At 42.3% G+C, this 27,255-nt stretch overlaps 1 long non-coding RNA gene across 2 annotated transcripts; it reads left to right on the forward strand.

Moving 5' to 3' along the window:
* The first annotated feature begins 1,009 nt into the window (after window positions 1-1,009).
* On the forward strand, window positions 1,010-27,251 carry LOC309532357. Of its 2 annotated transcripts, none has more exons than XR_014219807.1 (4): window positions 1,010-1,055; window positions 23,988-24,049; window positions 25,642-25,758; window positions 26,918-27,251. It is a non-coding gene; the product is annotated as an uncharacterized lncRNA (long non-coding RNA). The 2 variants fall into 2 exon arrangements; XR_014219808.1 differs by lacking the exon at window positions 1,010-1,055 and adding an exon at window positions 4,166-4,531.
* Window positions 27,252-27,255: the final 4 nt, after the last annotated feature.

The following is a 27,255-nucleotide window of genomic DNA, read 5'->3' on the forward strand; positions in this document are numbered from 1 at the left end:
TGGGTTTTATTGAATTTATTTTTCATGTTTCTCTGCCTCCAAAATCTTTTTCTCAAGTCATTTAGGAAAGGAGTTACAGTCTCCTTTTCCTCTGTTTATGGTAAGTAGCAGATTTATAATACAAAATGTCTCTGAAACAGGTCCGAGATTTGCGGAGGATTACTTTCCTGCTCAGATAATTATTGACCTTTAATCAATAGGCCTTCTTCACATTATAATTACACCTGAAAAATCTGTTCGTAGCTGCCATTGAAGAAGAGATTAACTGCAGACACCTTGAGCTCTGACACAAAAGCACACCTTGATTTAGAGGGGCCAAAAGGTGAAAGCAGATACAGAGTAGGCATATAACACAGCAACCCAAAACCCTAATCTGCATGCTGTACAGGGTTTGGATGCAACAGAAGTGACCTTTTTTGTCTGGCTCTGTTCAACTACATTGTCAGTGGGCTCCGTGAAAGTCCTTGCTAGGCCCACTGAAAGTAGCCAGCAGAAATATCCAAAACAGTCATCTCTGGGGTGGGAAGGGGCAGAGTTAGACTGGATCCTAAAGCTGGCCCAGCTATGGGCAGTGGTCCCAATCCGGGCCTCTGTTCTGCACCAGCCTGGAGCAGGCATGGCAAAAGATGGGGTATCTGTCATAGATGCTTCAGTTGAGATTCCTGTGTTGATAGGGGTTGAACTAGATGACCCTCAGGGTCTCTTCCAACTCTACCATTCTATGATTTTATGAAAACCCTACCTCTCTCTCTCTCTCTCTCTCACACACACACACACCTTCTGCCTTGGCTGACCTGAAATGTCAAACTCCTGATGCAGAGATACCTTCCACATTCCCTACAGATCTGCCACTGGGCAGAGGGGAGTTAGGATTGCTCCCTAAAGAGCGGTGACCAGAGCTGATTACTCAAGCTGTAACCATTCCTTGAATGGCCACAAATAAAACACTGTAAAATAAACCAAGAGTATATGCATACATTTTTCTCTCTATTCCAGATTTACACCATTTACAAAATTAGATGGAACATTCTGGGCTCTACCATTTCAAACTGCAGGTGGGAGATCATAGCATTGATTATTTTCCAATGCAAAACCAAAAAACGCCTCCCTGTATGTAGACATTAGCTCTCTCCCTGATAGTTTACTACTTCAAGTTTAATATGGCTGGGCAATCAAAAATATGGCACACACCCCACTTGCAATTCATAGTGTTACAATCCACAATCATGCGATCACTTAACTTTGCATACAGGTAGATGAACTGTATTTTATCCAACGAGAATTTACAATGAAAATCTGTCATTCTATGGACTGGTACCTTGACTAGGAAGGATGACCCACATGCAAAAAGGTTTCTGTGCAGGATATCCTTCCTTGCTGGATTGGATCCCACACAAAGGGAATGGGGCAAAAAGCCATGGTTGTGTATTCATGAATCCATGTTGGATCAGGCCAATGTGCCTTACAATGTGTTTGTGTATTTCCCCCCCCCCCCGCCGCCGCCGCCGCCGCGTCATGGTGAACTAGGTCAAGGTAGTGTATATTATTACTGAGCTAACTTCAAAAGACCTTATAATACAACCCTCTCCTGATGATATTGTGTATTCAAAATTAAATCAAAACCATCTTGCCCTGCTGCATTTGGGATCCTCCTGCTCATTCTACAGGGTGGGAATCCTGAACATTAGCCCTAAAGTCCTGTCCTGACAGCACTCCCTATGAGACCGTAACTTCAATCTGCCTCCCACAGAATTTCAGTACATATGTTTCACCTTTGTCCTAGTTTCTTTCACTCTGTAGTAGGGATGGAACAGAGATTCAATTTCAGTTCACATTTAAAGGCCAATCTACCAATTTGCACTTTCCAAAACGCAACTGTTCTTTGAAAGTCACATTTCTCTGAATTTTGCAATGCAATTCTTCAGTGGGGCAAATGTATGCAAAAAAGCATGCGCTAGGGTAAAGTGTGCCTAAAAATGCACACATTAGTAAAAACAACATACTAAATATATTCTATTAAGGAATACTGTTTTACAAGTATGTCTATATTAAGCTAAAATGCATGCAAAACTGTCTATATTAGGAGAAGTTCACACTAAAATGATGAATTTCCAGCAAGTTTGTGGATCACTATCCTGTACTTACTTTGTTTACCCCATAGGTCTCCTGAAATGCCTTTTTGACAAATCTTAAAACCAATTCATCACTGGAAGGAGGAGGGAAACCGAGGCAGTTGTTTGCCTCACCTTTTGAAAGCATTGCCCTAGTTGAAAATGAATGGAATAGAAGAAAGTACTGCCAAAACAAAAGACTGTTGACATTTTAGAAAGGGATAGTTACACAGTTGTTCAAAAAATATAGCCTCAATTTGACCATAACAAAAAGAAGACCAAAAAAGCCCCATTATACTAAATCTTTCCCCATCTGGAAAGAACTCCACGTTGTGAAACCATCAAAAAAAAAAATCCATCATACACATATCGACAAAATGCGGAGTAATATAAAACTAACAGAGGAACAAGAAACATAAGTGAACTATTGGGAAAGTGTTACATGCCAAAGGGTCAGAAGAAATCTTCAGGACATTTTGTGAAACATTTCTATTATCTTCCTAAGTCAGTAGCACACAGGAAACCATCAATAAATGTCCAGAGGTGTTTTATGGGGCAGCTGTCCTTAGCCCATTTCAATTTAAACCAACTCACGAAAATAAAGTGAGTTTGGGTATATGGCCACCTAGGAAAGGAGTTACAAAAGTTTTCTCTCCTAAAGGAAAGAGTGTGGTAGAGCCCCATTGGATGAGACTTTCAAAGCAGCTACACATTCATACGGCATTACAAAGCACATGTCTTGGCCTCAGCAAATGCGGCCTTTGGGAGGAGGTTCCTTCACAGGGTTCGGAAACCATAGGGCTTGCAGTACCCCTCCCTAGTATGCAATATTTTTCTATATCCTGAAGGATCTTTTTTTAAAAAAAACAACAACAAGACCTTACTCTTACCAGAGAAAGCAGGAATATTCTAGCTGGGGCATGTCCTGTTTCAGAGAGAGTCAAGACATTGAAGCCACCTCTGTTTCTGTGCATATCAGCTTCTCATGGACTATAGGCTCCATGGAAAGTGTGGGAGCGGTGCATACAAAATGCTATGGAAAGAGTTAATGTAGTATATAATTCGATGATGTCACCCCAGTAGGCAGTTTTTCAGTTAGGTCTGCTATCCACTGCAGAGTATTAGTTAGTGAGTCTTACTGTGAGAGCAGCAGGAGTCTGTTTTATGCTGCTATGTGCCTCAGAAGAAGTCTGTAAAGTCTCATAAGTCTGTCAGTCTCATATATATATATACATACACACACACACACACACACACACACACACACGTAAATGTTTTAGTATTCCAAGTAAAGTAACGTGTTATGTTTAAACTCTAAACAGAGATTCTTGTGCGGTCTTTTCCAGGACAGAAAAAGAGAACTATTTTTTTTAAAGGGTCAAATGACCTGGGGCAGCTTTTGCACATATAAATACCACAGAAAGGATGTAGTTAGGGCTTCCTGGACTGCCTTCTACCTTTCATTTCAAATTTTCTTACCTTTTCATTGTGGGGCCTGTTATCGGGATGTTTTCCAGAGTTTAGCCATGCTGGCTGCCCAGCAGAGTGTTTCCTTTCCATTTCGGGAGGAGTCCCTCCTTGTTCCAGTATGGCCTGTGAATTGTGGAGACCTTCCCCTGCAGAGCGGAGTCAAGTTTCAAGAAGCCCTGTCCCCTTACTCCTCTCCTTCAGATACCCTCTGTAACCCTCGCCAGAACAGGACATTTATGGTCAAGTCCCGTTTTCTGTCCCACAAGAAAAATAAGTCACTGGAGGGGAAAATCAAACTGTCATAAAAGCTCAGATACAAGCAGTGCCAGGAGCTTGCTGCCTATTATCTAAGCACAGAGAGCCTGGGAGCTTAGGAGAAGTCCCAACCCATAGTAATATATTTGCTGGGGACCCTGCCTGTCCCCCAAGAAAAGGTACATCTCAGGAGAAAAAAAGGGTGCCCCACCCTGGAGCAACTGAAGGAAGAGAGAAGTGACTACCGGCTAACTCTGGTTGCCATGGGAACTAGAGAATGCTGAGAGGCCAAATAGAATCCAGGTGTGGTGAGAAATAAGCAGCTGGCAAGTTTTTTCTCTTGTTGCCAGAGAACCTTCTAAGCTTACATGACAGGAGAAAGGGGAGCTACCATGGGAAGATCAAGTAGGGCTATCTTCACATAGGGACCAGGCAATGCCCCCCATCATGGCCCCAGAACCCAAGTCCTTAGGCTTAGAGACCCGAAGCAGTAGTGGGTCCAAGGAGGAGATGGATTCGTTCCCCATCCCACCCCCAGTAGGCCTGCCAGCAGCAGGTTCTTCGCTGAGACTTCTGAACCCTGAAGGTGTAGTTTTGACTACCAGCTACTCAAGGAATCAAGAAAGTTTTGTGGAGCATCCACTGAGCAGGTCCCCGTAACCCCAAATAACCACCATGGGATGGGGGAAATTCAGGTAAGCATGCATTTAAAGCCAAATCTAATCGAATTAGCACTTTCTGGAATAATGTGTGGACACAGTTATCCTTTGATAGTTGAACTTTTGTGATAGTTATCCAATGTTTGCAAAACTGCATACATCAGGGAAAGCGTGTATAAAAACAAAGGTATTAGTGAAAATCTCATACAAAAATGCATTGTAGTTGGGAAAATTTCTTTGCAAAAATGTGTACGTTAGTCAAAAGTGCATATAAAAATGTGTATGAAGAGAAATTCACACTAAAATGCTGATGAGGAGTCAACATCAGCACCAAAGGATACTGACTCTTAAGTGACAGGGTAGCATTTAATTGGCCCTCATCGGACACAGCAAGCCTAGGATGTACTCTGTGGCTCATACCTCTTTCTCGGAGGTATAGCTTGGACTGCTTTTTATGAACACAGGTAAAGGGTGGGGTTATACAGTGACTGTGCCTCATCCTCAACACGCAATAAACCCTGCATCAGCACTAGTAATAGCAAGGTATGGGCCCTGGCATATGCTGACCACTGGCACCAGGCCTAGCAACAGGCTACCTATAGCCACTAAGAAAGTGGGGAGGGGCAACAAACATCCTAGGTCACCCATCCCTGCTTCTATACATAAATCATCTTACTAGTTTCAGGGGGAAATACCAGGTTGTCTTTCTCCATCCAGATAGATATTCCTTTTTAGTCTGGGGAGGAACTCATAAGCAGCATTGTTTCTCTTTTCCTGTTGTTAGCATTTTACTCCCTTGTTTTATAGAACAGCATTCTTTTAAACGTTGGTTTGCAGGACAAATCTTTAATTAAAAGCTTGGAATAAAAGTGTGCACTTCCAAAGGTTAAGAAAATGCCCAGTCTTATAGACTGGCCCTTTTATTGCCTTTGAACACTTTTAGCTTTGAATTTTTGCAAATCATTCTAAAGTGTAAAATTGGGTTGCAATTATGAATATTGCTATTGCTGCCGCTGCTGCTTGCTGCTGCTGCTGCTGTTTTGCTATGCAACTTGGATGGGATCACTTTGATACTTAAGAAGCTACGGTACGCAGAGTCAACACTTTCATCTCAGAAGAAAGGAAGCAGGTTCAATAGGCAACCAAAATAGCAGCAGCAACAACTTAGTATAAAAGCTGGAAAGAAGGAAATGAGTAAACAAATCTGGCAAAACCCAATCACATTAACAAAAGCTACATACAGCAAAGAAAGTGTGGTCCTGATTTCTAATCCTCTCCCTGCATAGCTGTGTCTCCTTATTGTTCTACATACTCTGTATGTTGTATTCCAAACATTTGTATTTCCCTGAAGTGCTGATAAAGAAGAACAGGGACATTTAGAGCGAAAAGTCATATCCCTTTATCTCTATCCGAAATAAGAATGTGGTTGAGAACAAAGCAAGCACTCCACTGTGCTTTCAGGCTTCAAACTTCTTGCCTTTCTTTAGCAGCTCTTTCCTAAGCTTTTTGTACAATACACTTGAAAGGCTTACCTTTCAAAGGATTGCCCCCATAATATCCAGAGTACAGATCAGGGAAGTTTTGCAGCAAGTCACAGCATCTGAGATCAAGCACTGGCTTTTCACCACCAATGTTGAATATGGCTTCCAAGACACATGGGACACACCTTCCTAGATCTTACCAGTCAGCATAACAAAATTCAGCAGTCTGGGCCTATCACGCAAACTGTAAATGGTAACCCAACAAGAATCTTTGTGATTGCCTGCTCCATTTTTCACTTGGGCAAATGAGGCAGCACCTGAAATTCTAAAGTAATGGCTCACCCCACGGCTTAGTTTTAACAGAGATGATTTTCAAAGTCTTTTCTGCTGAAAGGTTACTGCCATGTATTTTATCTTTCCAGGTAGCATTTATCTGGCAAAAGAGGAACAAGATTGCTGTCACTTAGAAGTTGTTATCTAGACCACTATTGGCAAATAATAGTGACAGGAAGGTAACAGGAACACTCTATTTCCTTTCTTCTAACCTGTGTCAAGGCCAGTAATATTGGTATCTGCATGAATAGACACAAACTCAAATGACCATGAGTCCAGAGTTATAGCTTGACTTTCAATATATTACTCAATATTCATTGGAAACAAAGAGAGACAATCTGTGCTAAAAGCCAGGTTGAGTGAGTGATGAGAAAACAAAAAGAACCTCTAAGTTTACCTTTTACTACTGCAACTTTCCCCAGCCTGGTGCCTAGGCAAGGGAGAAAAATCTGATTCAGTGCACAATTAAAGGTGAATTTACCTAATTCACACGTTCTGAAACAATACACAAACGGAAGCGCAGCCATCTTTTCAAACTGGCAGTTCTCCAGAGTTAGAAACACAGTTCTCAAGCCAAAAATGCATGTACAAAAAATGCATATACTAGGATGAAGTCTGCATGAACATGCATATACAGTGGTGCCTCGCAAGACGAAAAGAATTCGTTCCGCGAGATCTTTTCATCTTGCAATGTTTTTCGTCTTGTGAAGCACGGTCCGTCGCAACTGCACCTCTTCAAGCGGCTTAAAAAAAAACAACGCAAGACGTTTTTGTCTTGCGATGCAAGCCCATAGGGAAATTCGTCTAGCGAAGCAATGCAAAACTGAAAAACCCTTTCGTCTAGCGAGTTTTTCGTCTTGTGAGGCATTCGTCTTGCGGGGCACCACTGTATTAGTGAAAATAACACACACAAATACATTTTATTAGGGAAATATGAGGCAAAATTGCGTGCAAACTGAATTCACACTAAAATGCTGGTGAATTTTCAGGAGGACTTAAAAAAATATAAAGTAATGTGAAATGATGGACGACACTGGAGGCCCTGCCAGGCCTCTGAACACAACTTCCAGTAGAAACCAAAAGTCACATCAGAGGTCTCGCAACACCTCAGACATAACCTCTGAGACCCTATGAGACCAAGGAAGCACTGCCGTGCCGCTGACGCAACATGATGTCATGATGCCACATTATGTCACAGGCACCATTGAGCACCCATAACCTGGGACCCAAGTCAGTGCCTCTGTCTAGCCCTATATAAAAAAAGAAATGCACATCTCAAAGTACTTTCTTTCAAAAAAACACATTTCTAAACTTATTTGATCAAAAAATGGGCATGTTGGTACATTTTTAGCCAATAATTGCACTCCAAAGTTTAGAGATGTACAAAATCTGAACAACTATGCTCCGGAATCTGCACATCAGTCTAGAGAATGCAAATTGGGTTGGTTCGAGTTGGAATTTACAAAGATTGAATTCTACAAGTACCTCTGCTTCACTCTCAGTACAAGGACTGCTCTGTGTTCTGCTTCTACCATCGAAGGCAGAATGCCTCTGAATACCAGTAGCTGGGAATCATGAATGGGGAGAGTGCCACTGCGTTCAGGTCCTGCCTGCAGGCTCCCCTTAGGCATCTGTCTGGTCACTGTGAGAACAGAATGCTAGACTACGTTGGCTTTTGGCATGATCTAGCAGGACTCTTCTTTTATTCCCTATAATTTAATCTGTTCACCACTGGCTCTGTGGCAATAGCAAAACATATTCATTAGAATTCTGAACATTGCCAAGGTCAATTTCCCCAATAGGTACTTCCAACAAAATGCTTGCTTCTTTCCCTCTAATAAGAAGGCAGGCAACTGGCTTCCAGGCACATTGAGGCAGGCCCCCCTGGCTGCTGTTCATTTTCTGTAATCATACATTGCTTCAGGTGCCACTTATTTCCATTCTCTGTCTTTCTGTTTATTTGAGCTCATCGTACTTGCTTAGCACAAGCCTGTCTGACATTGATCAATCATTCAGATCTTTTTCAGATTGACAATCTAATGTGTGTTCATCATTAAATTACCATTCTATTCGGGGGGGGGTCTATTAGTGTTTTCTTCTTCTTTCTTTTCTTTCTTTCTTTAATAAATTTGCAATGTATATTTCTGTTTTGTAATAAACTCCATATTCTTCTATTCTAAACTTTGGTCTGCCATCTTGTGGCTTATTCCCCATTCCTTGCAGAATTTGCTCCATGGCACACCATGACTCCTAGCTAAAGACAAAACATATTCTTCCAGTACATGTGTATTTCTCAACATATGTGGACAAAGATACACAGTAGGAACATAAAACAAGATTAAACACCTTCTCCACAGCACCAGTTTCTTGAGCTGATTTTCCCTCCATCCTACATAGCAGCATTGAACAAAACAAGTGTGAGATGCAATCATAGATCTCAGTGTCTTGCCTATTTTAACTATGAATTCATTTCCTTCCACACAATGAAACTCTAGACATTTTAATTAACATCCACTGAGTTCTGCCTTCAGCCCAATCTATTCCCACTTTCTCTCCCACTACTTCATTAATTCCAACACCTTTAACACCTTTATATGGGTGACCAAAGCCTCGTATTTGGTTCAAAAAGCTGTGTTGCTTATTCTGCAGTTTTAATGTGCCTACGTGCATTAAATATCCACATGTATTTATTGAACAATCAATATTTAACTTCCTCCCCCAATATACTCCCAATATGTAATACTGCCGTGAAAATCTCATTGTTTTATGTAAATGCAGTAACCAAGGCAGAAGAGATTTTTAATATGTGGGGGTGTTAAATATACTGTATTTTAGCACTTTTTAAAAAATTCAAAAGTTAATTCAGGCCCTATATCTTCTGCTGTGAAGACAGTTGCATATAATTCATTCAGCTTCTGTTTTTCTTCCTTTAACACACCTTTGATTCCTTTGACATCCAAGGGCCCAAATGCCTCCTTAGCCAATTTTCCTATTAAACATTGAGGTGTATGAGGTGTTAGTGGAGAAGTAGTATCTCTGGTGGGGGACATGGCATGTTCACCCACCATTTGTCCCCCCCCTCCATTCAGCTCTCATCTGTGGCTCCTAGAAGCTGTCAGCATGCGACAGCGGCCGTACCCCAGGAACGGCTTCTGTGTCTGGCTAAGCCAGGTGAGGTTAGCTGATGGGTCTCAACCCTCAGTGAGTTAGGGACTTCCCCTGCATGCAAAGACACGCTTTGGTGGATTGAGCGGATGAGACCAATAGTGGGTCTAACGGTCAATAAAGCTGTTTCTGCACGGGCCCTAGAGGGAAGTGAGGGGCAGATGGAGCTCGTAAACCTGGGAAGGTAGCCCATCTATGAGAAGGAAAACTCTGATCCTAAACCTCTGCAGCCTTGCAGCTACACTAATACATGACAAAGGCTTCAGGAGTAAACCCTGAGGAAAAATATGTACTCTGCTGCCTTGCGGGACATCTTTGGGAAGAAAAGGCTAAGGAGTAAACCTGACACAAATCCAGAGTGGAGTTCCTAAGACGGTTGGATGGCGTCTTGTATGCCTCCTTCTGGCAACTCCTGCAGCCGAACTGGTGCCAAACATATTGCTTTCCTTTCGCCCACATCACCAAGGGAGAGGGGGGGTGTCTTGTCGTCTGGGTAGCCCAGGGCCTCCATACACACTGCCCGGGCTTCTGTATAGGACAGGACACTTCCAACAGCTTGACCTCACCCCCAAAGGCGCACTCCTCCATTGTTTCCCAAGACAGATAGATGCCAGCTGGTTATTACACACTGCTATTTACAGATAGGTAGCCGTGTTGGTCTGCCACAGTCAAAATAAAAAAATTCCTTCCAGTAGCACCTTAAAGACCAACTAAGTTAGTTCTTGGTATGAGCTTTCGTGTGCATGCACACTTAGCCAATTTGTATATCTGAAGAAGTGTGCATGCACACGAAAGCTCATACCAAGAACTAACTTAGTTGGTCTTTAAGGTGCTACTGGAAGGATTTTTTTTACACTGCTATTTGTTATTGATAAAAAGAATCTCACAATTCACTTAACATTTTAAAGATAAATCAAACCCAGCATTCTCAATTTAAGCAAAAGCCTGCTAGTAAATAAGAAAGCAGCAGCAAAGTGGTGGTTTTCTCCCCCTTATTTCTAAAGGGGAAAAAATTCTTCTGAATTATGTGCTGCATCTCAAGACACCTTTGGAGGCTAACAATATATATTCCTTCAATTTAAGAATCTCACAATACTTGCTTGTTTTCTTGAAAAATTAACTAAGCTATTGCTGAGCCAATTTCTCTTTTTCGCTCTTTTCCATTACACTTTCAAAAGCTATGTTACCCTTCAGCTATTATTTTTGCAATTATAATCAGAACCATGGACAAGTCCATGACAGCAATTCATTCAGAAGCATCCAGGCATTTGGAGTGCTATATTTAATGTTGCAGCTTTTAAACTTTCCAGGCATTGGACCCATTTTTAGGCTAAATCTGCAACCAACTTTTATTTTTTTTTTACACTATATTTATGGGCTTAAGCTGCAATGGTAACAACGTCTACACAGAAGCAAGTCCCATGAATTCAGTGGTGCTTACTCCCAGGTAAGTGGGGTTTGAATTGCAGCCTTACTTACTTACTGAAAATTTGTAGCCTATGTTTCATCCATCGTGGAACTCAAGGCAGTGTGTATGTGGTTCTACATGGGTCACCCTACCCAGACACTGACCAGATCCAGAACTAATTAGCTTCAGCAAGGTGGAAGCCTGATGCACTTTCAGACCATACCCTAGCATGTTTCTCTTGTATTATTGTTCTCTTTCTTCCCTTAATAAAGTGAATGGTTGATCAGCTGATTTGACCAAAGGTACGTGGTAGTGACCCATTTGTGAATCCCCCAACCTACCAGTTGAAGGCGAATGTCTTAGGAAAAAATGACAGTTCTTATTAAGACTTGCCTCTCTCTAATTTTGTTAGACCGTGCTTTTTTCTGCCTCTTCACTCTGAGTGATATGAATGGTGCCACTGCTGAAATATTTAATCAAACTGCCATGTCTCCCTTCTCCAGTTGTTTTCCCCATTACAAATGGCTATTCTTTGCCTTCTAAAGTTCAAAGTACACTTCATTGCTTCTCATTGATCACTCAAACTGGAGAAAATAAATCATTATTGAGCTCTCAGTAAATCACTCAGAGTGTACAAGAGGGCTTGAGGAATTTACAGTGCAAAATTGCAAAACAGAGAAATAGATTTCGGAAGTAAAATCTGTTCCCAGTCTGGGCCCATGGAGAAAGGAAAGCCCAGGACAGGAGGGCAAGCACAGAAGAATGTCTGAGACTTTCATGCCAGTATTAGAGACTAAAAGCATATTTGATAAGATGAGGGATGTGTGGAAATTACATCCTTTTTCTGGGTCAGCTAAACCAAGACCGCTGTAGGTCATTATTTGCTCATTCTGGAACCAAATATTTTAATGTTTCCATACATAATTTTTGGTCTGGTTCAAGTGTGGGGAACCTTTGGCCCCCCAGATGTTGCTGAACTGCAACTCATCAGCACACACACAATGTTGCAGTTTTGTAGTTCTCATTGAAGAATTAGAAAGGCAATCACAACTGAGCCACCAAGCAGAAGATGCACCTATTTTAAGTACCATATTTTTCGCTCTATAGGATGCACCAGACAATAGGGCACACCTAGTTTGGGGGGGGGGGAGGAAACAAGAAAAGAAAAAAATTCTGAATCCCAGAAGCCAGAACAGCAAGAGAGATCTGGCTTCTGGGATAGCCGCTGGGATAGCTGGTCTAGCTTTGCGCGAAGCCTCCGCAACACTCCGTCTCGCTGTTCTGGCTTCTGGGACAGCTTGTGAAGCCTCAGCAGGGCAGCGGGGTGCCTTCATCCCACTGCCCTCCGGAGGCTTCGCATGCTGTCCCAGAAGCCTCTGCAGGCCACGGGGATGAAGGCGCCCCGTGCCCTGTGGAGGCTTCGCACAAAGCGCAGCGCTCCGTCTCGCTGTTCTGGCTTCGGGGACAGCCTTTGAAGCCTCTGCAGGGCAGTGGGGTGAAGGCACCCGAAGCCTTTGGAGTGCAGCGGGACCTCGCACTGTGCTCCAAAGGCTTCGGGTTCCTTTTGCTGAATCCAGGAGTCCCGGTGCGCACTGACCCCTCTCGCTCTCCAGGCTTCAGCGAAAGCAACGCGTAGCCTCCGGAGCGCGGAGAGAGCGCTCCCTCTGCGCTTTGGAGGCTTCGCGTTGCTTTTGCTGAAGCCAAGGAGCCTGCATTCGCTCCATAGGACACACAAACATTTCCCCTTAATTTTTGGAGGGGGAAAATTGATTCCTATAGAGCGAAAAACATGATACCTCAATTAACACCCCAAATTCTGGGGCTTTGCAGCTTTGCCCCCCTTGGGGGAATTCCAAAAAGAACGACCAGTGAACTATTTTGTGGAGTTAGGGATGAGGCACTAGCTCACCAATCCTCCTTTAATATGACCCTCCAGGAGAACTAACCAGATCTCTCTTCAGACTACTACAGCTCTGCTGTAGTATATATGACACTTGGACAATTCATTTCAGTGGGATCAAGGTGAGGGTCTTTCATACCTCATACCCCATCAGAACATAAAAGTTGCTTTATTTGCCCAGTATTGCCTATTAAGACTGGCAGCAGATCTCCAGCATTTCAATCATAGGTATTTCTCATCACCTGCTCCCTGAGCTTCTCATAACTGCAAATGCCAGGTTCTACCACTGAGCCTCCATGCAACTCACACACACCACAGAGATTCTGACACACATCCAAACCTCACATTAGACACACTCAACTTAATATGATAATTTAATTTCAAACCAAAAGAAGTCTTCTTTTTGACGTTTCAAATGCCACTTTTCTAATTACAAAACTACTCTGCACAAAATGATGCTGTCTGAGGCAAGCCTAAATCAAATGTATCACTTCTGTGAAGCCGTAAGTATGCAGAAAAATTCATTAAAGGATAGAAACCTTTTATATTTCCTAATGATGGGAAGAAAACACCACAAGGCTGTAGCAAGAGAACATACATTTTCTTCTCTCTCCTTTATTGAGCAACTCTGCCTGGAATAATAGCTAGAAGTGCTCCGGTGACCCAGCCCATTCTGTATTACTGCTCACTTCAATTACTTGTTCCATGTGTCTTCATCTTACAACCCATTAATTCATAAGTTCTCAGTTTCACTGAAAAAGTCTCAGCTAACAAATGGACTCCTAGTTCCATGGAAGTCAATTCCACACCAAAATGATTCTGCAATTACCTCTATCTCTGTCCAACCCTTGGGCCTAGTCTAGAAACACCAACTGATACAAAATGCTGCAGCTAGATTGTTGGCAGGGCAGAAAACTACTCATATGTAACCTCAGTGTTTAAAATCTTGTACTGGCTGTCCATATGTTACATGGGCAAGTTGAAGGTTCTAATATTAATTTAAACATCCCTTAACAACTTGGGTCCACGATACCATAAGGACTGTCTGATTTTTCATATCTCTGCCTGGACATTGAGAAGTCTCTGTTTTAAATAGCCTTTTCAAATCTCCTTTTTGTTCTACATTATTCTCCATGGGTCTCTGATACTTTCTCTCCTTAAGCCAGGGCTGCTAACCCTTCAGTGCTGTTCTTCCATAAGAGAAACCACTGACAGGCAAAAAGCAAAAATGGCACGGAGAGGGAATGGTTACAAACAGAAACCAGAGGGCAACCATCCCATATTCCAGAGAGCTCTGATGGATCATGGTGCCCTCCTGCTGCTTTTAACAGAAATACAGATGTCAGGAGATCTTCAATGTGAATATTGGCCTCAAGTAGCTACCCACTTAAATACTGTAGCTTAGAAATAATTAAAATCATACCATACACAGTCTTCAGTGATAAGATAGCTAAAGATGTCAGTCACATGGAAATGTTTGGGTTGTAACTCGTTGAAGACTTCAGAATTCAACACTTATCCCAACTTCATGACTATGTCGGAGAAGGATCACCACTCTACTGAAAGTACAGCATATGCTTTGTGCTCAGAACATCTCAGATTCAGTCCCTGCCTTCTCCAGGTAAGGATAAGAAAGACCCCTGCCTGAAGCCCTAAGGGGCCAGAGAGTTGGCTGCTGCACTAGATTGGTTCATCTAGTTTGGACTGACTTGAGGGCAGCTTCCTGTGCAATAAGGAAAACAGAACATGATGAGAGTAGTCATAGATCTCCCTGCATAACTATGGTATAGACTAATGATCTGACTCCATATACGGCAATTTCTGATGCTCCTAAGCTTTGCTCAAATGCAAAGAAGAAAGTGATAGCAATAGGAATATCATCAAAGTGCAGATCTGTCATTGTTTGCACAGCCTGTAGTCATGTCTAGATCTCATCATAGTGTTAAACTTACATGAGGAATATTGGGGAAAGTACAGGTTCACTCTCATCCCATGATGATTGCTTAGCTTTGATGAAGCAACATATGATAACTAGACTAATGCATGGTTCTCATGGTTTTACTAAGTAGGCAAACACAAACGATATCTGTTGCCACCAGGAAATGGCATTCAGTATAGCAGTCACTGAGGTGACTGAGGTCAAGCTCTCAACAAACCAGAATACTATTTTCACCTGTCAATATTCAGCCTTGCACTTCATTACGAGGTTCCGGAGGAAATGCAGTACCTGTGCTGAAGTCACATTAGCAGATAGGAGAGACTTTAGGATACTCCTCCTGCCCAATTTGAAAGCCACTGACTCCACAAATGCCTCTAATGTCGTCGCAGAAAAGCTACTGTCTCATAATATCGCAAAGAAGAATGAAGTGCTGGAATACCTTGCAAGGGGGGCGGAGAATAAAATAAAAAATCATTGCAGAGTGTAATGAAGCTACTGCCTTGCACGGTTCAGCTGAGTTTTTTCATCGTTTCCAAGTGGAGGCAAGTTCTAAAATTATCTTGTCTGTCATCAATGCCACAGAGATGGTTCCCCTCCCTCCAGATGCAGATGTTTTAGTGCTTTCTGCAAGAATGTCCAAAACTACTGTAAGATTTTTTTTCTTTCTTATTGCCGCTAGTGAATCAAAACATTTCCTAGTCCTCAGAGCTATGTTCCTACTGCTCAATTCATGAAAAGCTACTGTGCTCCCAGATTTCCATGCTTTTTCATTATAATGAACCAACTGTATGTAAGACATATGATATACCTATACATAAAAATCACTTTGGGATGCCTCAAAGGAAGTTAGCTTTAGGCACCAGGCAAAAACGTTCCTCTTTAACCAGGCCTTTGGCTGACTGACACCTGATGCACTTTTAAATGTGTTATGGAAGTCCGCTCACCAATCTTGGTGTGGCAGCATTGCCGGACGGAAGAGGTTTCACTAGGGCCCTAACGGTGGAATTCAAATGGCAGTGCCCTTCCTGATAGGCGGAGGGGGCATGTGCCCCTGCCGTCTATCAAGAGCTGGATCTTAGCCTGCACCCTGCACTGGCAAATGGGGATGCAGACTGGAACGTGGGCAGAGCCAGTGGAGCCGACGGTGGGCTTCCCTCTGATCTGCCCCCTGCCCATTTAAGCAGCCCACACCTGGGACACAGCCTGTTTGTTCCTGCGCCAGGTTTTCTCCCATCCCACCTACGCATGGCTTACACTGATAGGCAATGACTTTGCTGTGGCTACAGTGTTCTTTATGGGGCCGGGTAGGAATTTGCCCACTGGGATAATTGGCTCTTACCCAGTGGTTTTGCCTACTTCATAGCAATTCATCACAACTGGTTGAGCATTGGGGGAATCCCTTGTTTTGGATGGAGGGGAGGTTGTAATCCCTGCCTGCCTCTCCAAATGCTGGGGTATTCCGTTAAAGGGATCTGGGGGGAGTGGCCATGTCCGCATGCCCAGGGGGGCCAGAGCCGAAGGCACTCCCCCAGAAGGCGGTCCCTGCCTTATTATGTGTTTTGTGTTTTTTATATTGTAATTTTATGTTGTGAACTGCCCTGAGATCTAGGAGTATATGGTGGCATACAAATGTAATAATAAATAATAAAAATAAATAATACTCATAGATAAATATAATAGCAGCAGCATTGTAGATGTATTTCAAGTATTGGGTTTTGTACATATTTCTTGAACATATACTTATACAATTGTTATATAATTGCTCTTGATCAATTATATTTGATACCATTACATTTGTGAATGAAAAGATACCTAACCTGATCTAGTTCCGATTGTCATGATGTCCACCAACCAAAAGTACTGCGTCTTTGAAGACCTCCAGCTCCCAAACTCCCCCCCCCACCTGCTCTCTCTCTGAAGGGAATGACACCATTGAAACTCTGGTTCTGTTGATTATTTTTAATCAAATGACACCTCCCTTGTCTATCAAAAGTTGCCCATGGAATTATATATGTACCTGCTAGGGAACTGACATCAGAGGCACGGGAGAAGGAGAGGGTCTCTGATTCTGCAGGAGAAGGTCCCAGCGCTAGGGGGAGACTCAGCTGGGAAAGAGGGGAAGAGAATGAGTGTAACACCAGGGATCCAGGAGAGCAACGGGACAGGGAGGTGCAGGGGCTCCAGGACTCTTCGTTGGAAGTTAGTGAGGAGAGCCCAAGCACCCCGCTGCCCATGCCCACCCTGCTCAGGAGACTCCCGCGCAGTGAGAGGCGGAGACACTTAGGCGTCAAACAGCTCTTATGTTGGCAGCGCTTTAAGAAACGCCCACAGACAGATTCTACGAGTGATTAAGGGCAGCCACGCTGAGATGGGCTGTGCAGTCCGGAGGGTTTAACCAGGCAATCCGATGCTCAAACGGGGCAGGATTATGCACGAGTAACTCCCAACCACTATAGTACCCAATACTGACATCTTCAACAACAAAATCCTATCTAGTCTTCAGGGTTGTTCTACAGTGGAAGTCAGTTTAGGGGCAGAATACAACAAAAACGTATTTTAACAACAGGAAAAACAACGTAGAACAAGATGCTACACATTAATAAGACTGATGCTTGTGGTTATTTACTTCCAAAATTAGCTTGTAGGTATATGTATTTGAAACTTTGCAAAGGAACACTATACACAGGTTTTATACTAGTTTAACAATAATAGCTTCCCATAATCCAGGGTTCACCAACCACTTGTGGGCATATCTGCAAAATATTTGCACACACCATAATGAAGCACACATTGAAACCTCTTCTATTGGCTATAACAGAATGCCTAATTTCAGTGGGGAAAGCAGAATGGACCCTGTGGGCACCATGGAAATCCACCATAGACACATTTGGACCCACAGCCACCACGCTGCTGACCCCTGGCACAAATAATCCTGGTATCCTAGTTTGATTCCCTAGCACCCCTCAGGGTTTCCCAGATCTTCTGGCAAAACTACAGGCCATAGAGCTCCCTCTGGAGACCAGACTCCTCCAGCATATCAACCATCCTGTGCAGTTTTGGGCAATAGTTGGGAAATTAGAAAATTGGCTTGGACTAGCTCTTCCTTTTTCTTTATTCTAATTCAGAAAGCCAGAGAGTGAAAGGAACAGTGGACGGCTAATTTGCTTAAAGCCTGCTGTTCTGCAATATCCCTTTTTAAGCAAAAGCTGGGAAATAGCATTTGACATCCAGAAGCAGCTTGAATCAACTGAGATTGATAAGAGCAAAATGTGCGAAAATAACAAACCATGTGAAATCAAACACAATTGAATCCCTACTTCAAACCCCATCTCCTGCTTCCACCCAGCCAAGGAAGGCAAATTTTCGATAGTTAATTCTTTATTGACAAATGCACACACTTACAGCTGCTCCTAAGCTGCAACCAAAGCACACACACATTTCTGGAAGTCTCTTTGTTGTTGTTTAGTCGTTTAGTCATGTCCAACTCTTTGTGACCCCATGGACCGGAGCACACCAGGCACTCCTGTCTTCCACCGCCTCCCACAGTTTGGTCAAACTCATGTTGGTAGCTTCAAGAACATTATCCAACCATATCGTCCTCTGTCGTCCCCTTCTCCTTGTGCCCTCCATCTTTCCCAACATCAGGGTCTTTTCCAGGGAGTCTTCTCTTCTCATGAGGTGGCCAAAGTATTGGAGTCTCAGCTTCAGAATCTGTCCTTCCAGTGGGCACTCAGGGTTGATTTCCTTCAGAATGGATAGGTTTGATCTTCTTGCAGTCCATGGGGCTCTCAAGGGTCTCCTCCAACACCATAATTCAAAAGCATCAATTCTTTGGTGATCAGCCTTCTGAGTCCAGCTCTCACTTCCATACATCACTACTGGGAAAACCATAGCTTTAACTATATGGACCTTTGTTGGTAAGGTGATGTCTCTGCTTTTTAAGATGCTGTCTAGGTTTGTCATTGCTTTTCTCCGAAGAAGTAGGCCTCTTTTAATTTCATGGCTGCTGTCACCATCTGCAGTGATCATGGAGCCCAAGAAAGTAAAATCTCTCACTGCCTCCATTTCTTCCCCTTCTATTTGCCAGGAGGTGATGGGCCCAGTGGCCATGATCTTAGTGATCCATGAAGGAGAGAGTTCTCTTAGCTGGCCTTAACTTTTCCAGGTTCATGCCCCATGGAGCAACTGAAGCAACAGTGGCACAATGGCCCCCTCTCAGGCTTACGTACCCTCATCTGACAGAGAGCACACATGCAACCTGAGACTTCTCCTGCTTGGAAAATGTTGCTGCTCTTCCCTCTTCAAGCCCCTCCCAAATCTAGGAGACAGTGGGACAGGGGATGGCAAGGTTTCAGTCAGCCCACCACTCACCCGAACAGTCTCTTCCCCCACTTCTAACCTGTCTTGTGCTCCCACCTTTGTCTCTGACTGCTCCGACCCTTCCTCTTCCCCCAGTCTGGGCTCCTGTCTCATGGGTGGCACAAAACCCCATCAATCACTGCTCCCCTCTCCTAGGTCAGTATCCAGTCCCCTTGCCTCTGCCAGAGCACTGCCAGTCCCTGATACTCTATCTTGCTTTACCACACTTGCAACGGTTCTAGCTGGGAGAACAGTTTGGCTAAGTAAAAGGAAAAAATGGATTGTTGCCATTAATAAGTTGCCATTGCACTGTCCCAAATTATCAGGCTTCTAGCTGAGAAGATGATTCCCGCAGACTGACTCAACAATAGCATTCTTTGGGCTTTTAAGAAAAACTTTTCTATTGAAAGCATCCAAAATCAAAACAGAGTTCTGTCAGGAAAATGTTCACAAGAAGCCTTGTCTCTTCAAAGAGATGCTCTTGCATGCTTAAGTACATGTAACATCTAACAACAACAACGACAACAACAAAACACCACCAGCTCATCTTAACCATAAAAATAATCTATAAATTCTGACTTAAACCTATGTATTTACCGTATATAAGCAGTCCATATGTCCAAATAGATATCCGAACAAGACTGGTACATGTTCAAACATAGAAAGGGCAGTGAAAACTTCGGACCACCAAGTAGTGGATGATGTGATTTTTATCCTTCCAGCCTTTGAAGTATTTTTTGCAACCATAAGGGCTTAATAGGATCCACCTTTGTTGTCCATCTGTTAATCCCTCCATTGCAGGAATACAATTTAAAAATGTTTGAGCATCTGCAAATATCGAGAGTTTTCCAAAACAAAGGTAATATGAAAAATAATTTCTGACCAGAAGGAAAATGCAGCATAAGGAAGACCCATATCAAATTCTTCAAAGAGGGATTATCAGCATTACATCATAGAAATGTGGAGTTCGAAGGAACCGTGAGGGTCATCTAGTCCAGCCCCCTGCAGTGCAGGAATATGTGCCAGCACCTATCTGATCTAGTCAATTCCTTCCTATAGAGGTGCTAATGTAACTAACTGCATGTTGCATTGATTGTGGGACTTGCAGCCACATCACAGGATTCTTTTTCAAAGATGCAATCGTAGATTTAGGGGTGGAGCAGAGATTTCCACAGGGACCATAGTGTGGAGAGAGGGGAGGCTGGACCCTTATCTCTGTGTCTAATTGTAGACATGCTGCAATCAGCCTTATGGTAGGGCTGCCGTATTTCAAACAGTGAAAATCGGGACAGAAAAGTTGTTGAGATTTTTTTAAGGAAAAGTGGCAAAATTGGCACTGCCGAGATGGGCAGTATTCTGGATATGTCCAGGAAATTCCAGACATATGGCAAGCATACCTTAAGGGACACGGGTGGCGCTGTGGGTTAAACCACAGAGCCTAGGACTTGCCGATCAGATTGTTGGCGGTTCAAATCCCCGCGACGGGGTGAGCTCCCATTGCTCGGTCCCAGCTCCTGCCAACCTAGCAGTTCGAAAGCACGTCAAAGTGCAAGTAGATAAATAGGTACCGCTCCGGCGGGAAGGTAAACGGTGTTTCCGTGAGCTGCTCTGGTTCGCCAGAAGCGGCTTAGTCATTCTGGCCACATGACCCAGAAGCTGTACGCCGGCTCCCTCGGCCAATAAAGCAAGATGAGTGCCGCAACCCTAGAGTCGGCCACGACTGGACCTAATGGTCAGGGGTCCCTTTACCTTATGGGCAAAAGCTACTGCTGGCATGCCACCTCTGGCCAGCTAGACCAATGGGGAAGTGGTGCAACCCTATCCACCCTCCTGTTCTATTGAGTACAATGGGGCTTCCTCCTAGGTACAGTGAGTGGTACCTCCGGTTATGAACTTAATTCATTCCAAAGGTCCATTCTTAAACTGAAACCGTTCTTAACATGAGGCATGCTTTCGCTAATGGGACCTCCTGCTGCCGCCATGCCACGCGACTTCTGCTTGCATCCTGGGGCAAACTTTGCAACAAGGAGCATCTACTTCCAGGTTAGCTCGTTACCCGAAAAGTTCGTAAGGAGGACAGTACATAACCCGAAGTTCCACTGTAAATGGGTTCAGGGTTGCAGCCTACAAACATAAGGAAGGAATTTGAAAATCACTTGCAGAGGCCATATTTTCAGGGTGAAATGCTGTACTATGCACTGCAGCGATGACAAAACCGCAATATTGTAACACTGCAGGAAAAGTATGACATCTTAGAGCACCTTCAGATTTGTATTTTGAATTCCTGCTGTTAAACAGTCTAAAGCACTTGATGAATGTGGATGGAGGAGGAGGGAGAGTTACATCTCCATCTGCATTCATTGGCTACTAAGGGCTTCTCCAGACAACCTATTTATTGAGCACACATCCTGATTTCCTTACGCAGAAGTTAGATTAAAGCTTTTCTTTATGAATCTTTTGTTCTGATTTGTTTGTGTGGAGGCTATAATGCAGTGAGCATTCACCATGTATTCATCCTCATTTGCTTGCAGGGTATTTATACATCATCACATTAATCTTGTTCGTTCCACACTTCTCAATGCATTTCCCCATCACTTTCCTAAACGCAAAAAGTCCATTTGTTTTGTAAAGTTGATTTATTGTGCTGCAATTTCAGGGCACTTTAAATCCACCTTAATGGTGAGAGCCTAAATTTCCCAGTTTGTACTTGAATCCCTCTGACTCAACACTGACAGTCTGCAGGCACCCTAAGAAAGGGAGTTTAGTATTCTGGGGAGAGGTGGGTAATTACTGATCTGCGTACATAATTCCATGTCACTGCTGTTAATCTTATGTTTAACCTACACCAATAAAAAAAGACAGCATTTGCTACTGGCAACTCAATAACAAAAAGCCCCCATCATTTGCCAGCTCAGCCCTACTGTTTGTCAAACCTATGGGGGGGGGGGAAATGGTGTCATTTACAGCACTTTTCATTTTGTGTTGCCCTAAACACTAGCAGCTGGATTGAGATTGCTTTTTCATAGTTCACAAGGGACATTTACAGCTGTCGGATCTAAGCAAGTCTTAACAACCATTTCTCAAAGCAAGATTTATTTGAGGGCTAGCATCTGGTGACAAACGCTGGCAGAATAGAAATATACCTTGCACACTGGGTGCCTTGACCTCCTCCCAGTTTATTAATGTTCATCTCTTCTCATAACTCAAAACTATAGCTCTAGCCAGTGCAGAATGCTTCCCATTGTGGACACACAGAGAAATTTGTACTCTCTTCCTTGGCCTCTTCACATGACAAAAATGCTTTCATTAAGAGGGAACACACCTGTTTTCAACAAATAAAATATTTTAATTTTTCTCCTCATAGAAATGGTATTGGACCAACTAGCTTAAACCTTTGCAAGATCTCGTTTAGACAGAGCCCGTGCATAGAGAGATGGATTTGGAAATGTAAAAGAAAGAAAGCCTTATTGTGTCTCTATCGGTTGTCAGAGAATTCTATTGGAAATGGAAATGAGAGTGTAAATTGCTTAAATTTGCATGTTTGTCTGAGGTCAGGAATGGAAATTATGCAAGAGAATATGAGAGGTATCACTATCATTGTTTTTCAGTCTGCAACTGTTACATAAATAATTACACTGTTTTCTGAATTGTTTTTGACATTGGCATGCACTGAAATTAACCACATAATTAATTACATTAGTTCCGTGCATAGCAAGACAAATAACGTAGGTGTTAACAGAAACTGAAATGTGGAAGAATGGAAACCGTGCGACAAACACAAGATGGAGTGGAAATTGCTGCTGCCTTTCACCTGTCCACCTGACTGGGCTGATGTTCATAGAATGAGGAGGGAGAAGTGAAGAGTACAGGAAATGAGACCTTGTTTACATCGCTGTCCACTATGGCAGGAAGCAGCTAGGGGGATTACACTAAAGGACAATGTTTCAGATTTCACAATTTGGATTTTTCTGATAAAATGTGGCCTTTAATTCTGAAATGCAGGATTGAAATTTAAACCCAAGTTCCAAATATGAGATTCAATTGTTTTGAGGCAGTGTGTGTGTGTCACTTTTTAAAGAAAAGCTTTCCTTATTTTTCATTGGTTTTTTTAACAAATACAATATTTTCCTAATTAGCCGATGGATGAAAGTTAGTTGCTTGTCAAGTGCATATATTGGCAGCTATCCCATCTGCTGCTCTAGGCAAGATAAACAGCAACAGATATAACTAAGGAAGGAAAGTGATCAGTCAGATACGTCGTGGGGATTTGAACCACTGACCTTCTGATCAGCAAGTGCTAGGCTCTGTGGTTTAACCCACAGCGCCACCCGTGTCCCTACTCCTCTTTAGGCACAAGCTAAAGCTGCCTCTAGGTAATAACACCAAATAGGTTAGTGAGTCTATCAGAATATTTATTTCATGTGCAACAAAGGGCTCTCATCTTACATTTGAGAGCTGTGGCAGTGCTCTTTCTTCCTGCGATCCTGGGATAATACAAGATGCCACAGGGCATATGGAAAGAGTCCACACTGCAGATCTTCCCCATGCTAACGTCATCCCTCAGGAACTTGAAGTGGCATTGGCAGTATGAATTTGTCCAATGTGTCCCACGGATTCTAGTGCCATCATGATGATGCCAACATAATATGACATTCAAAGATCACCTCTTAAACTGCAAGGGCTGAGTTAGTGTTGATGCACTTTATTGTTTAATGTATCTGACTGGTTTTTATTTTAGTTTTGACTCATAAATGTACACCCTCTAAATGAAGTCATACATTAAAATAGCAAATGCTTTCATTTTTAACATTTGTGGAAATATGGTACATGAACGTGCTATTCCACACTTATTCTTAAATCTTCATACATCAACTGTTTTAAAATGCCTCCTCTCTTTTTATTTCCAGGTTGATCTTTCTTGTTTGATAAGCAGCCTCCTGTGTCTTTTCTACTGGACCCTGAAAAAATGGTGGGATGTCAGGAAGAGTAATGCCTTAATTTATGGACCATTAATATTTATTGTGTGCCAGTCGCTGGCATTTTGAACATGGCAGCTGTAAAGAAGTTAATAAAAGTGGAGGGGTGGGAAGCTATATATTTAACAGAGCTGTGTAAAATAAATTTATAGTGAATAATTCATTTGATGAATTTATCACTTTCTACTGTTGACAAAATATCTGGATGGCAGTGCCCAGATCGGTGGATTTTATTATACAGGATCTGCAAAGTAAAGTACTACAAATAATTTCTCTTTCATGTTGCTATTCAAGCAGATTCTGCTTTCCCCAACTTATTTGTAACACATGAGCCATCCGCTCCTCAGACAAACGGCAAAACAGAGGTATAAAATTATGATAAACTCCATCTTCTAGCTGGTCATTAAATCTTGCAATGGAATAAACTTATAATTAAGCAGACCAGCATTAAGCAGCAAAAATACAAGGCAGAGAGATACTGCTGTAGTAACCAGGTTACTCCTGGTTGGGAATGAAACCAGAAGCGAGGACATCAGATATCTCACCCCTCACAGCCATACCTCCCTCTCCCTATCACACTTCAGATTGTGGCATGCAAAGTCTTCTCCCCAATCTCTTCAATTCCTCCTCTCTGCCAAAAAAGCCTGCACCGAAACTCACACTGCCAAAAATCTAGAATCAAACACCACAAAGCCAGAGAGCTTTTAAAAAGAAATAAATCCAGATTGTGAACACAAGGACAGAAATTATTTATTTATAAAAGCATTTATATATTGCTGCATCGTGTGTGTGTGTACAGTGCTTTTTTTCTTTAAAAAAAATGTTTAGCGGTACTCTCATTTTCCTACTCCTATTGAAATACTGCCCCTCAATGAGGCCAAACTTAGATTCACAAAATGTTTAGGGGTATGCGTCCCCCCAGAAAAAAGCATTGTGTGTTTGTGTGTTACAGAGGTTTACAACAATATAAACACATTATCTAGTCTGCCCACCTGAAAGGGGCTACTCTCAGTAGCTCATTCCCAGGTCATTCTCTCACCATGGACCTGGCTCTAAGCAATCCATCGAGTGTACACCATCTCTTCCCTTCTTCACAGTGGGACAAGGATCCCACTCTCTTGCCAAGAAAAATAGGACAGCCCTGACCTTCCCTTTAATTGCATCTCCTTTGGGCCCCACCTGCAACAGACCCTGAAAATCCCTATCCTAGAAATGGAAGGACGATCGACTCTGACTTCCCCCGCCCTGTGTGCTTCTGAGTAGACCAATGTTCTACTCAGATGTAAACCCACAAAAATCAATGAGTTGAATCTGTTTTATAAGATTTCTGAAAGGCTTCAGTAAAACTTTCAGATGACTGCGCAAATGAAAACAAGAGTGTGATACCAGAATGAATAAATTATCCCCTACGGAAAACTAAAGTGCACCTTATGCTCAACAGCAGTCAGTCACAGGCTTTCAACTTAGAAAATTAGAAAAAATTAAATGATTAAATCAAAAGATAAAGCGTGACCACATGCTGAAGGATACAGTTAGAAGAAATGCAGATATTGAATACCACACCCAGTTTTGTTTGTCTTTTTAGGATTCCAGAGCATGTTTCCCAATAGCAGAGGGAGTTATGAAACGCTGGGGCTGAGGGATTTTTCAATCCAGGTGAAAAGCTGCAATTTAGTTTGCCTGGATTTCCATATGTTGACAGGTATGTACTGACAATTACACAAAGTGAATAACAGAATATGTGTCAAGATGTTCTAAAAATCCCCCAAATACTAATGAAAGGCTGCTTTGCATGTATTTACAAATAGACTTTTAATCATACTCCTAAGTACACAGAGAAAAACATGTGTTGTAGAGAATGGCAGGCCTGATGCTGTACCTATGGGATCATGAATCTCAAAGAAAGTAACAAACTCAGTAGCGTGAGCAGCTGTCATTTAGCTTTTCTAGTCATTTAACTAGGCAATGAATGCGCAAAATCAGGATTGCTGATGTGAGTTGCATTTTTAAAGGCAGATGCAATGCAACTTTGAGTCTGTCACAACCTGGATGGTTGTTGCGTTGATCGTTAAAATGACTCTCCCGAATAGTTTCTCCCCAAAAGAGCCTGTTTGCTCCACCTTCAAAGGGACCTGTTTCAGAAATCCCTTTAAAAAAATAATAATCAAGGTACATTATGATATGCAAGGAACATTTCTATAAAACAACCTAACCCAGGAGGTAGGTCTATGCTTGTCCTGTCCAGTCTTTAGATATTTATGCACTAGAGCTCCTTTGCTTACATACGGTTGTCATATTTCAAAAAGTGAAAATCCAGACTCAAAAGTTGTTGTAATTTTTTTGGGGAAAGTTGGTGAGCTTTTTGAAAAACAACAACAACAACAATGTGAGCTATTTTTAATTTAATTTAATTTCCGCAGGGCTTGTAAGACAGAGTTGTTCTGCCTGGTCTTTGGCTTGGAGCCAATTTGATTCCCTCCCCCTTTTTCTTTTCTCTTTTCTCTTTTTCCTTTCTCCTCCTGTGATGAGGCTGCATTTTAATATTTTAACCTTTCAATATTTTAATGTTGTATTTTAATCTTTTTTTAAGTTGTATTCATTCAACTTGTTTTTATTATTTATAAATAAAAATTATTATTATTATTATTATTATTAATGAAAATCTACAATTCTGACATGAGCTGCCATATGTCCAGAGTTTCCCAGACATTTGAGCAATCTCTGCCTGGACATTGAATACCAGCTATGTCTGGGGAATTCTGAATGAACGGCAACCCTAGCTTACAAAAAGGAGTTGGATAGATGGGATGGAAAAACTTGTTCTATTTATCAACTAAGTTTTTGAAGGGTCTTTTTTTTAGTTTATCAGGTCTGTATGCACATTTTTAAGCATACTTTCAGGGAGAAGAGCTACTGCCTGGCATGCAGAAGGTCTCCAACTCTCCAGGTCGGAGTCAGAATGCTCCCTGTCTGAAACCCTACACAGCTACTACCAAACAGTGCAGACAATACTGAACTAAATGAGCCCCTGTTCCAACTCTACCTGAACAACTATGGAAAGGTAGGATAGTTCTTAATTAAAGCTATGCATATTTTCAGTTCTATAAGAATTCAATTGGCACATTTCTTCCCTTTAATTTCTGAAAAAAAGTTATAGATTACATACAAACTTTAGATACTGAACTGGAATGATGTCTAC

Source organism: Podarcis vaucheri, assembly GCF_965113315.1.
Source record: "Podarcis vaucheri genome assembly, chromosome: 5".
Taxonomy (NCBI): Eukaryota; Metazoa; Chordata; class Lepidosauria; order Squamata; family Lacertidae; genus Podarcis; species Podarcis vaucheri.